Raw genomic sequence first — 13,574 nt, 5'->3', positions numbered from 1 at the left:
TTCTCTAGTTGTCTCAATGCTTGCTCGAAGATACGCTCCGAGTACATGTTAAATGGCACTGGAGACAGAATGCATCCTTGTCTCACTCCTCTATCTATGGAGATTGTCTCTGTCAACTGGTCAACCATTTTAATGTTGGCAGTTTGGTTGTAATATAAATTATATATAACTCGTAAGTCTCTATTATCCAAGTCCGCTTATTTCAAGATGGATATGGGCCTGTCATGGTTTACTCTATCAAATGACTTTTTGTAGTCGATAAAACAAATATATACATCACAGTTGATATCTCTGCACCTCTGGATAAGCACTTGTATAGTGAATAGAGCTTCTCGGATGCCTAAGTGTACGCTCATAACCATAGGATGGCATCATATTACCATCGCCAGGTAAAATAAATGCATTATATTAAAAATGCCAGCGTACACCGTCAAAGCGCAGCGCTTAGTCTCGAGCCAGGTATCGGACCATAGACTTGGACCATAGTATTCAAGCTTAGTATTTTTTCGATCCTCGAGCCAAGTACTCTACTTTTCGTCGACGTCTCTACATCGACACTACGAGACGTCGACCACCGACCCTCGCTCCGACCATCGTATCGATCGCCAGGTAAAATAAATGCATTTTATTTTAAATGCGAGCGTTCACTGTCAGTGCTATGACCGCACCCTAAGTTATCGCGGAATCCAAATTGTGTCCATGACACTTGATCTTCACATATTTTATATATTCTGTTATTTATCACTCTTAAAAACCTTTTAAGTAAGTTGCTTATTAGGCTAATTATTCTGTAGTCTTCTCTTGTTTTTGCATTTAATTTTTTTGGTATGGTTACGAAGGTCGACTTTAACCAGCTTTGGGGAATATTTCGAGTTATATATATTTTGTTAAATATAGTCGTTATCCATTGTATTCCTTGTTCGTCCATAAGTTTCAGGAATTCTGTATAAAATTTGTCAGGCCCTACAGCTTTACCATCTTTAGTTTTTCTAATAGCTGCCGTGACTTCTTCAATGGTAATCGGGGGTCCTGCTTGTGATTATATGTCTTCAATGGCAATCTGCCTTTCATCTGCAAATGTTACTTCCACATATTTCTTCCAAGTGTCTAGTCTCTCTTCCACACTTAGTAGTGGATTACCTTGGGGGTCTGCCAAACATCCAACTCTTCTGCAGCTTCTTTAACTTTTTTGTGCATATTGAATGAATCGTGTTTCTGTTGTACTAGCTGTATTTCCGCATATTGTTCTCTCAGCTGTGTGTCCTTAGCCATTCTGATTGCTTTTTTAATCTCTTTGTCGATTCTTTTGTATAATATCTTGTCCTGATCTTTGACCTTTCGCCTCTCTTCCATCATATCTAGAATTTCATTTTCCATCCACAATTTTTTTTAATTTTTGGTGGTTTGAGGAATTTTTCTTGTATGTCTCCTGGTCTTTTAAATTAGTTTGAATAACGGTATTCAAATTGCTATGTATATACTGTTTTACACACTGTTCTGTGCGTTGGTCTTTGAGTAGCCTGATGTCGTATTTTGGGTTGACACTACGTCGAATCTTCTTTAGCCTGACCCTCATTTTGCAAATCAGTGGGTTATGGTCTGACTTGATATCGGCTCCTGGGTATGTCTTGACTGATAATGCTGTTACGAAATCTTTTATTAACCATAATGTAATCTATTTGACTTTTAACTATGTGGCCTGAAGTATCTTGAGGTGATTTCCACGTGTATAATCTTCTGTATGGGAGTTTGAATTAAGTGTTAGTAATTACAAACTCTTCTTCTGATACAAATTCACCCAATTGGTCTCCTCGCTCATTTCTTTTTCCAAGCCCAAACTGTCCTATGAATTCTCCCGATTGTTTCCTACCAATCTTGGCATTTAAATCACCCATAATCAAGGTATACATAATCGGTTTTATGTTCAAGAGAGTCGATCATAATTTCACAATATTCCGTTCGTCTGTCTGGATCATCTTTCAATATCGTAACACAAGAATTGAAAGAATTTAATATGCCAACACAACTAATAGTATTGATAAAAGAAACTATAATAATACAAAGTAAAATTCGGATACAAAAGGAATTAAAGGAAACAATAGATGTGACAAAGGGACTACGTCAGGGAAACGTCCTATCATTCATCTTGTTCCACATTGTGCAAACAAAATAAAAACGCAGAAATATGGCAGCTACAAAATCTACCAATAGGAGAATGCAATATTGAAGCGATAAAAAACTGTTCATACTTGTTCCGTCTCCTTATATTCTAATTAATTTTATCAATTAGTCTTTATATCTGTCATTTTTGACGTTCGTTTGTTAAATTTATTTTCCCTAAAATAATTTCAAGGGATTAAAATGTTAGTTTAGTATGTACATTTCTGTTGAAGGTCAACAATTGCAGTTGTTGTTTTTGTGAATGGCTATAAAATTTACCATAAGAGAAAGTAATAAGCCGGCTATTGTTTGTAAATAGTTTTTGTTAGATATCTTTGTTATTTTCAGAGAAGGACGATCAGAGAACCTACACACAAATTTCTTGAGATGGGACAGGTTGTTACAGTAACAACTTGTCCCTTGAAAATAGTAACAACCTGCCCCGGAAGGCCATATTAAAAATAAATTGTAATTACTCATCAATCTCAAATATTTAATCTTGTAACGTATAGACAATAATAAAGGTAACAGTCAATAAAGCATGCTGTGAAAACAATAAGTAAGTAAGTAAGTTACCTTACCTCAGCGTTGCCAGACCAAAAAAAAATTATTTCCCCAAATTGTGTTTTAAAAGTTGCCAGATTTTGAACAGAATTCCCCAGATTTATATATTTCAGCTTTTAACAAATCTTCTCCTATATATATGCAACCAGTGTTGCACTGTGTGTTGCCTGCCATGTAGGTTAACGATATTACATCCAGCCATAGTTTTCAACGCTTCTTGTTTGTTTCGAGCTTCTGTCATATGGCGTATATTAATATTATAAACGGATTATATGACATATGACAGAAGCTCCTATTGGTGATACTGACAGGCATAGTAATTGTTTTTGACATTATTGACAGTATGACAGTTATTATATTGAATTACAGGAAATGACAAATGACAATGCCTCATGACTCCTAAGAAGTCTTGATAATTTTGTTTCTTGTAAGTCAGGTGTTTACACATAATAGATGACAGTGTCAGGGAACCCCAGGCTATATCATTGTTCGCGGTACCGCCAATTCATCAAGCTGTATTGAGTGTGGCCTATATGTGGAATCAGTCAACGCGATCTTATCTTGTCGTTTATTCATATAATTTAATAATATTTAATATTCATATAATTACTGGACTTTTAATTAAAAATAACTTTTTCTTACTAAATTTGATAACATATTTTAGCCAGTTAGATTTCCCCAGATATTAGTCATTTTAAAAAAGTATTTCCCCAGTCCCCAAACATTCTCAATTTTCCTTAGTTCTGAGGAAAAATCCCCAGACCTGGCATCTCTGCCTTACCTTGTGAACAAATTCCCTTCGTTGGCTCAGTGAAGATGTTCGTTCTGTTGTAATGGAAACACCAAATAATAGTAGCAGAGTTTATTGTTGAGACGTACACTATGGGTGTAGACCCGGGATTACTTTGAGTAGAGACTGATGAAGTTGATCGTTGAAGACTATATGTTCGTTGAGTGAATATTGATTGAATGCTTCTCTAGTCAAGAGATATTAGTTTTATATAAATTCTATTTGGGTCAATATTTTTCGCGTACCTAGCGTGATATGTGTATTTAATTTATGTAAATTGTTTAACTTTGTCAGTACTTTTGACTGATGTCCAAATTATTATTTATAATTGACCAAATGTGTATGTAACCTAATTAACTACGTGTGTGTATTTAATAACAAATAGATTCATTCGGTCTACTGGGTGATAAAATTATACTGTCCAATTTCGGATATGAATTCTGAAGATTTGATATTGGACATACTGCGGAATCGGGCAATCTGGCCCAAGTGTCAATACTCAAAGTTTACATATAAGTATTACATAACATAGTAAAATTCAAACATGATAAATTATAAATAGTTTAAGAATAATCAAAATCTTCCAACCGTACCCTAGCTATCAATGTCCGACTCTATCTCTAGATTAAAATTAGGGCAATTGGATGAAAATGTGGAAAGTTGGATGTCAACTTGGGAAGTCGACCGTACATTGTTGTGCCGATTACTAACTAATACAGGTACTTCCTGTTCGTTAGTCTGAGTTTGTGGATTCCCTGAACGACATAGTCGTGCAACAGGACGGTACTTCCATAACGTGAGTATCCCAATTATTACCATTATAGTAATGATCCCGGTGGCCACAAAATAATGCCAATTAGATTCGTGAATCGATCGCCACTGCGTATGCGTCATTTCTTGTTCCAGACTCTCCTCCTCAAGTAACACATGACGTAGCTCTCCTCCTGGTATGTCAAGGTAGGTGTTTAGAGGCGTGTTAAACTTGCGGGGTGTCCTCGCCACCAGTTGGGCCACGGGAGTGATTGGCGACTTCAGGTAACTCGTCACTGCTCTGTCCACCCCACTGCTAGTGGGGAGTAATGTAATATTTTTCGTTTGGGCGATACATTTGGGTGAAAGCTTCAGGAATGTGACTCGTTCCAGTACTCTTTCGCTCCGATTTCCATCGCAAATAATGGATATGTGTATCGTGACTGGCGTGATAACTAGCCAGAGGTTGGGAGTACCCATCTTACTCCATTGAGCTGTCTGTATTGTCCTGGCTACCACTGGACATGTGCTATTCTTAGATCGCTCATAAATTTCTTCTAGTATGCAGTTTGGTTGGGTATCCATGTTTTTTATAGCCGTTGGTGAGCACGCTATCTGCGCCTTTGTCAACAGTAAGCACCTTTCTCTATCTTCCGTAGTCAATTCGAAGTAGTGCAGTGTGTTATAATCTACGACCAGTAGATTCCTTGGGGCGACAAATGTGCGCAACACCGACCCCTCAACGTTAAGTGGTATGGCCGTGACTTTGAGCATGCTGTACTTATTTTTCCCTGTCACTATGAAGTAGCCGATGACTGTTATATATCTGTCGTCATGACTGACTTCTGTTTCTATAATGGGTTGTCGTCGTATTTCGACCCCTTGAGGCAGTATCTGCCCTGCTTTCCCTATTAATTTGGTTATTTCACCCGGTTTCACTATATCAATGAAGTGTCCGTGGTTATAGTGAAGGTTTAATATTCCCTCGTAAAATTGAGTATATTCGTTTATGAAGTCCATAACTTGTAATGCTATCGTTTGTATTCGTAACGTGCTATATTCGGTTTCTAGTTTTTGTGCTTTGTCTTCTACTTCGTTAAGTCCTTTAGATATTTCTTGTAGACCTGTGATTAGTGCTTTGTTAAACTTGTTCATTTGCTCGTTTATCCTGTTCTCTGTGTGATTGATTGATGTTATTGTTTCTAACATTATCTTCGCCTGAATTACTACAGGTGCTATCCATCCCAGTGGGTCGTATAGTTTTGCTACTTCTGACAGTACGTGTCTTTTCGTTATTTTCTTTGCCGTCGTTATCCCTATTTTGAATGTGATTATATCCTCTTTAGGTGACCAGTGTATTCCTAACGTTTTCCGTACTTCTTCTTGTTTGAATGCCTTCGAGTCTACGTTCCTCATATCCTCCGGTACGTTCTCCATTATTTTTTCTTCGTTGCTCAACCATTTTCTAAGAGTGAAACCTCCTTTTCTGAACAGTTGTATTAATTCCTTTTGGGCTGTTTCTGCTTCCTGCACTGTCTCAGCTCCTCCTAGTATATCGTCTACATACATGTTTTCTTTTACAATTTTCGATGCCAACGGGAACCTCGCTCCTTCGTCTTCTTGTAATTGTTGTATTGTTCTTAACGCTAAAAAGGGTGCTGCGGCCGTGCCGTATGTCACCGTCGTTAAGTTATACTCTTGTATGTGGTCCTTTGTGTCCTTTCTCCACAAAATTTTTTGATATTTTTGGTCTTCTTCTGCCATTCTGATTTGTCTAAACATTTTTTCCAGATCCGCTGAGTATGCTACCTTATTGGATCTCCATCGTAATAGTATATTTGTCAAGTCTTGTTGTAATTTCGGCCCTGTGTGCATAATATCATTCAGGCTTACTGCCGATGAGCTTTTGCTTGATGCATCAAACACGGCTCTTATTTTCGTTGTAGTACTGTCCTCTTTTCTCACTGGATGATGAGGTAAGTAGTACCCATCTCCCTGGTTTTCTGCTATTACCATATATGACCTTGGTTTTCATAATCTTCCATGAATTGTCTGTAATTCGCTTCTAACTGTTTGTCTTTTGCAAACTTCCTTTCTAGTTGCATCAATCTGGCGAATGCTTGCTGTTTAGATTCTCCTAACTTTGCGACGTCTTCCCTAAACGGAATTTTTACTTCGTATCTCCCTTCTTCATTCCTTTTTACAGTCTGTCGATACAGTTCTTCACATTCTTGTTCTTCCACTGAGAAACTTGTATCCTGATTTACTTCTTCTAATTCCCAGAAGTTCTTTATTTGTACGTCCATTTCTTGTCTTGATATCATACAGCATACTTCTGCTTTTATATTCTCCCTTTCTCGTGCTATTCCCGAAACTATCCATCCTAGTTTGGTGTTTTGACTCAGGAGTCCATTACTTATTCTGTGCATCCCTTCTGTCAATATGTAACTGTATTCTTTTACTCCTAGTAGTAAGTCTATCTTCCCTACCTTGTAATATCTTGGATCTGCCAGTATTGCATTTTTCTCGTTATAGTCCGGTAGAATTATATCCTTTTCCGGTAAATTCCTTGTTATCTTCGGTAGTACTAGTGCTTCTATTTCCATCTCGAAGTCACTTTCGTAATGAGTTTCGATTAAAAGTTTCATACTCCAGTTGGCTGTTTTTTCTCCTGACGAGCCTATCCCGGATATGGTCGCCTGTATGGGCTTCCTTGTTGTTCCTAGCGTCGTCGCAGCTTGTTCCGTTATAAATGCGCATTGTGACCCATGGTCGATTAGTGCTCTCATTATGTGTGAATCTCCTTTCGCATCTCTTATGCGTACCACAGCTGTCGCTAGTAATGCTTCACCTTCCTTATGGCTTGCACAGTTTACTGAATTCTGCCCTCTTTGCTGGTCGTTGCTATTCCTAGGCCCATTGGTATCTTGTGTATTTTCTCGCCTTCCGTTATTTTGTTCTCTGGCGTTGTATGGATTATTATTTCCTCCTCTGTACCTATCAGCTTGGTACCCGTTTCTTCTATTGTTTGAATCTCTTCCATTTCTTTCTTGTGTTTGTTCTCGTTTCGTTTCATTGGAGTTTCTTTTGTTGCTTGTGTTTCCTTTTTCATAATGCAACATATGGTGGTGGTCTCCGCCACAGTGTCTGCACCTATATTGTGAATAACATTGTTTTTCTTTTTTATGTGCTAGGCAGTTTGTACACAATCCTTTTTCTTTTATCATCCTGTTCCGGTCTCTTACATTGAGTTCCTGAAATTCTCTGCAGTTCGGTACTCCGTGATCTCCGTTGCATATCACGCAATGTGTTCTTGGTTTCCTAAGAGATCCTCCTTGCTTCTCTTGTCTTTTTTCTGACTCCAGCAGTTCCAGTGTCTGAAATCTTCGCTGTAAGAATGTTTGTGTCGAATTGTACGTCGGTATCTCTCTACTGTCTCCAATGTGATTTTCGTACAGCCTCCTAGTTTCATTGTCCCATTTCGTTATGATAATTCGGGCTATCAATGGGCTCCACGCTTCCGTGTCTGTTCCTAACCCTCCTATGGCTTCCAGACTTTCGTGGAAGGTGTCATGTAGTGATTTCAATGCTCTAGCAGAAGATTCCTTTACTTCCTGCGCTAGTAGCATCCTGTCTATTAATTTAAACAATATCATCCTTGGGTTCTCATACCTATCTTTTAGCATGTTCCAGGCCACTTCGTAGTTGGCCTCGGATATGTTTAAGTGTTGTATCATTCTGTTGGCTTCCCCTCTTACTTGAGTTTTTAGGTACTGCATTTTTTCTGCGTTTGATAACTGGTCGTTTTCATGTATTACTTTAGTAAACAGATCGTGGAAAGTTCTCCACGTTTCATATCTGCCTTCATACACAGGGATTTTTACCTGCGGCAATGTCACACCGTCCCTCCTCTGTGTGCTTTCTGGCCGTTGCATTCCTGGCCTTATTTTCTTTAAAACTTCCCTGACTTTCCTCTTTAGATGATTTATTCTCTCTACTTCTCCAATATCTGTAGCGTCCAGTTCCTCATTTACTGCTGCTTCAATCATTAGTGTATTCACCTTTTCCATGTATTCTCTTAACTCTGACTGCAATTCTTCATCCTCCTGCAAGTCTTGTTCATTTTCTGGCCGTAATAATTCCTCGATTCTTTGTTTTCTTATCTGTATCTCCTTTACTTTCGGTGCTTTTCCTCTTTTCAGCACCCTTCCATATTCTTCCAACAGGGTTTTCCCCTCAATGTATGTCTTAAATACCTGATCATAGTATTTTGTTTCAAAATATTTTTCTTTCGTTATACCCCCTTCTAGCAGCTTTTCGTGGTTATTTAAAAATTTTGCCCAATATTCTTCTAATTTTTCTTGTCTATCCCGGATGTATTGTTGATTTTTCCGAGATTGGGAATCCTTTTTTGTATTTGAAACGAGTTTCACTATTTCTGTTCCTATTTCCGCTTGCTTAACGTATAGACTCTCCATGATTATTTTAAAAATTTTTACATTCAGCGGTAAATATATTAGACAATACTAAATGTACGTTATGTATTAAATAAGTATACCTGTATTATAACACTCTCTTTTCTATCGGAATGTGCAATTTAGCGAAATATGAGTTTGACCTTGCCTGCTGTGCTATTCTTTGCATTGAGGTAGGTCAAGATGTAATCCACACACTCTTATAATGATATATATACATATATATATATATATATATATATATATATATATATATATATATATATATATATATATTGTTATCAAAATAAATGAAATTATTTGCTACGTAATTATTTTAATTTTTCGAAATAAAATATTTAATTGTAATTAAAAGCAAGCTATATGTATGAACGTTTCTTTTTTCAAATTGTCATACAAAATTACTGTTTAGTTAATTATAGTTGTGAATGACGTTTATTTTTGTTTTATCAATTCTCTGTATTATTTAAATGGTATGCATTCTAAAGTACATTATTATACGATTGATAGAGTGGAGATTGTTGTTCTAAATTGTTAAATTGTAATAAAAAAAAACTTGTTAAATTGTAAGATTGTAAAAGTTGGAAGATTTTGTAATTATTCAAAAACTTACGGTTTTTTGTGTTCTTAGACGTTGAGGATCCCTCGCTTCTGGTGGGTTCTGCAATCGGTCCTGTCCTTTGGCTGCTCTGCGGCTCTAGTATGGCTCTCGGCTTTGGTACTGCTCTCGGCTCTAATATGGCTCTCGGCTTTGGTACTGCTCTCGGCTCTAGTATGGCTCTCGGCTTTGGTACTGCTCTCGGCTCTAGTATGGCTCTCGGCTTTGGTACTGCTCTCGGCTCTAGTATGGCTCTCGGCTTTGGTACTGCTCTCGGCTCTGGTACCGCTCTCGGCTCTAGTATGGCTCTCGGCTTTGGTACTGCTCTCGGCTCTAATATGGCTCTCGGCTTTGGTACTGCTCTCGGCTCTAGTATGGCTCTCGGCTTTGGTACTGCTCTCGGCTCTAGTATGGCTCTCGGCTTTGGTACTGCTCTCGGCTCTGGTACTGCTCTCGGCTCTAGTATGGCTCTTGGCTTTGGTATGGCTCTTGGCTTTGGTACTGCTCTCGTTCTCCCGGGTCTAGTGGTCTCTCTCTGCTACTGAGGGTGTTGCTGGCGTGGACTGTATAGGCTCTCTCAAACTTCCTTGAAGTATTCTGTTTCTCGATAGGACCATGAACAAATTCCCTTCGTTGGCTCAGTGAAGATGTTCGTTCTGTTGTAATGGAAACACCAAATAATAGTAGCAGAGTTTATTGTTGAGACGTACACTATGGGTGTAGACCCGGGATTACTTTGAGTAGAGACTGATGAAGTTGATCGTTGAAGACTATATGTTCGTTGAGTGAATATTGATTGAATGCTTCTCTAGTCAAGAGATATTAGTTTTATATAAATTCTATTTGGGTCAATATTTTTCGCGTACCTAGCGTGATATGTGTATTTAATTTATGTAAATTGTTTAACTTTGTCAGTACTTTTGACTGATGTCCAAATTATTATTTATAATTGACCAAATGTGTATGTAACCTAATTAACTACGTGTGTGTATTTAATAACAAATATATTCATTCGGTCTACTGGGTGATAAAATTATACTGTCCAATTTCGGATATGAATTCTGAAGATTTGATATTGGACACCTTGTAAAAATAGAACCAGCAAAAATTTAAACAATGTCGGAAAAATTACTGAGTGCTACTAAAAACACAAAAATGGTCGGTCTACGTCAGAGCCTTAAACCACACTAACCAAAGTTCGTTAAAGGTGCTGCCATCTCGTTAAGTTGATTAAAATTAAATGTAACACCCATCCCCGTGTAACAACTAACCCCGGTCTCCCCTACAAAATATAAGGATGTATTCAAATTTTTGTGCTCCATAATGTTAAAAAACGGATATTTTATTTTATTCCCTCTGCTACCATGAGGTTTATGTTTTAAAGATTGCATAATGAAGAGTTGACGGATCGGGTCCCTGCAATTAATCGCTTCTGAAATGCCGGCGTGTAACCAAACCAAAGTTCGCATTTGTGTAGAGTGCTCTTTGCTCTAACGTCTTTACACGCAGCGATATACACTGTGTCCGTAAAGTATGGAACAAATTCTTTTTTAGCTAAACAGAGCATTTTAAGAAATAATCCTGAAACACGTCGATTTTTGATTTTAATTTACCGTATTTTAAAATAATATTCTAATATACAGGGTGAATTAATTTCGAGTAATGACGCCACCGTCATTTTTTTAAATGGAACACCCCCATTTTGTCTCAATTTTCGGATTACTCTAGCTGAGCTGATTCCAAAAATGTATCACATGTTGATTCAAATTGGTACAGGGTGGACAAAAATACAATAGTTTTGTGTGTGTTCATAAAGTAACGCGTTAGTTAAATTAACAATATTATCAAAAATACTTATTGTCTAGCGGACAGAATATGATGAAATACATGACTTTATAAATGTTCGAACTGCAGCCCTTGCTGTATTTGACAGTAACCCAACCGTTGTACTAATTCTTCTTGAACCTTGTTTATTGTGTCTTGAGAAATATTGTTTATTGCTGTCCGAATTCTCTGTTGTAATTCTTGAATATTTACTGGTTTCGTTTGATACACAACATTCTTCAGATGGCCCACATAAAATAATCCAAAGGATTGAAATCTGGCGACCTCGCTGGCCATTTAATAGGTCCACGTCTACCAATCCACCTGTTCGGAAAAATTTCATCTAGGTACCTTTTAACATCTACAGCATAATGTGGAGGTGCACCATCCTGTTGAAACCATAAACTTTCATCAAAACCTTCAGGATTACGTCTGCTGGGAAACAAATTACGTAAAGTAGGTACGAGATACCCCCTTAAAAATTCAAGGTACGTTGCCCCGTTTAAATTACCTTCGAAAAAGTAGGGTCCGATGATTCGATTTCTTACAATTGCAGCCCATACATTTACCTTTTGCGAGTATTGTGTATGATGCTCACGCATCCAGTGGGGGTTTTCTTTTGCCCAGTATCTACAATTCTGACGGTTAACCTCGCCATTAAACGTGAAAGTGGCCTTATCAGAAAAAATAATGTTTTGTACCAAGAGATGGTCTCGGTGGCAGTTATCCATCATTGCTTCGCAAAATTGCATTCTTCTATCGGGATCATCTTCGTTTAATTCCTGCACAAGTTTGATTTTATAAGGATGCCATTTTTCAAGCTTTAATAGTTTGTGTATCGTTGTTTTGCTAACACCGATATCGCGACTAACTTTTCGCACAGAAGTGTGCGCATCTTCTTCAAAACTAAGTAAAACTTCTAATGCTGTATCAGAATTTGCAGAGGGATAACCTGATTTTCGTGCATTTTCAACCGTACCAGTTTCTCGAAATTTCTTTTCAATCTGACTGACTGTTGAACGCGTTATAGGTCTTTCTGGATATTTATCATTAAACAAATTGCACACTTCCATCTGAGTTCGCGATTTGTCTCCATACCCAATCATCATAAGTATTTCAATTCTTTGCTTTACACTTAACTCCATTTCTACTTCAAATTAAATCTAAGCAATAATTAAAACATTCACAAATACCAAAAATATTGTAGTACTAAACTGTCACTGAACATCAATAAATTACTAAACAAATAATGACATTTAACAAAAACATAGCCTACTATGTTTCTTTTAAATTGATAAGAAATAATTTCTTTCATATTCTGTCCGCTAGACAATAAGTATTTTTGACATTGTTAATTTAACTAATGCGTTACTTTATGAGCACACACAAAACTATTGTATTTTTGTTCACACTGTACCAATTTGAATCAACATGTGTCATACATTTTTGGAATCAGCTCAGCTAGAGTAATCCGAAAATTGAGACAAAATGGGGGTGTTCCATTTAAAAAAAAAAAAAATGACGGTGACGTCATTACTCGAAAGTAATTCACCCTGTATCTTCTTCTTCTTCTTAGTCGTTGACCTGATGCAGGTATCATGATATCATGAAGCTATTAGCTAAATTTCCCAATGTTCCTCCACGTTTTTCTATCTTCTGCCATTCTAGCACATTCTGACAATGGAGCGCCAATGGTAGCAACAATATGGTCCATGTAGCGTGTGGGAGATCTACCTCTATTTCTTTTGCCTTCTACTTTTCCCTGGATGGTAAGTTTTTCAATACCATTTCTTCGAAGCACATGTCCAAAATAGCTTATTATTTGTTCTGGTATTTGTGTTCTTAGTCTTTTCTTTATGTTTAGCTGGTCCAGTATGAATTCATTTGTTCTTCGGGCCACCCATGGTATTCTCAGCATTCGTCTCCAGCAGTACATCTCAAATACATCTATGTTCTTTTTGTCTTTCTCAGTAAGGGTCCAGCATTCCGATGCATAAGTAAAAACTGGAAAAACTAGACTTCTTACTAGTCTCATTTTTGTATCGGTAGTTATTTCATGGCTTTCCCAAATTTTTGTTAATTTTGCCATAGCGCTTTTTGCGATTGCTGACCGCCACTTTATTTCTTCAGTACAGCCTCCTTTGTTGGTTATTAATGAGCCCAGATACACAAATTTATCTAAACCAGCGATATTGTTTATCATGACCAGATGATTTTGATTGTTGTTAGCTCTGTCAATTATCATGATTCTCGTTTTATCTCTGTTTATTTTAAGGCCCATCGTTAAGCTTACGTCTTCTATCCGTTGTAGCAGGTGAATCAATTCAGCTTCAGAACTAGCGAGGATAGTAGTATCATCTGCATATCTCAAGTTGCAAATCTTCTTCCCGCCAATGGTGATGCCACCGTTCCA

Source organism: Diabrotica undecimpunctata, chromosome 5, assembly GCF_040954645.1.
Source record: "Diabrotica undecimpunctata isolate CICGRU chromosome 5, icDiaUnde3, whole genome shotgun sequence".
In the NCBI taxonomy this organism is placed as follows: Eukaryota; Metazoa; Arthropoda; class Insecta; order Coleoptera; family Chrysomelidae; genus Diabrotica; species Diabrotica undecimpunctata.
This window is presented reverse-complemented; position numbering follows the sequence as displayed.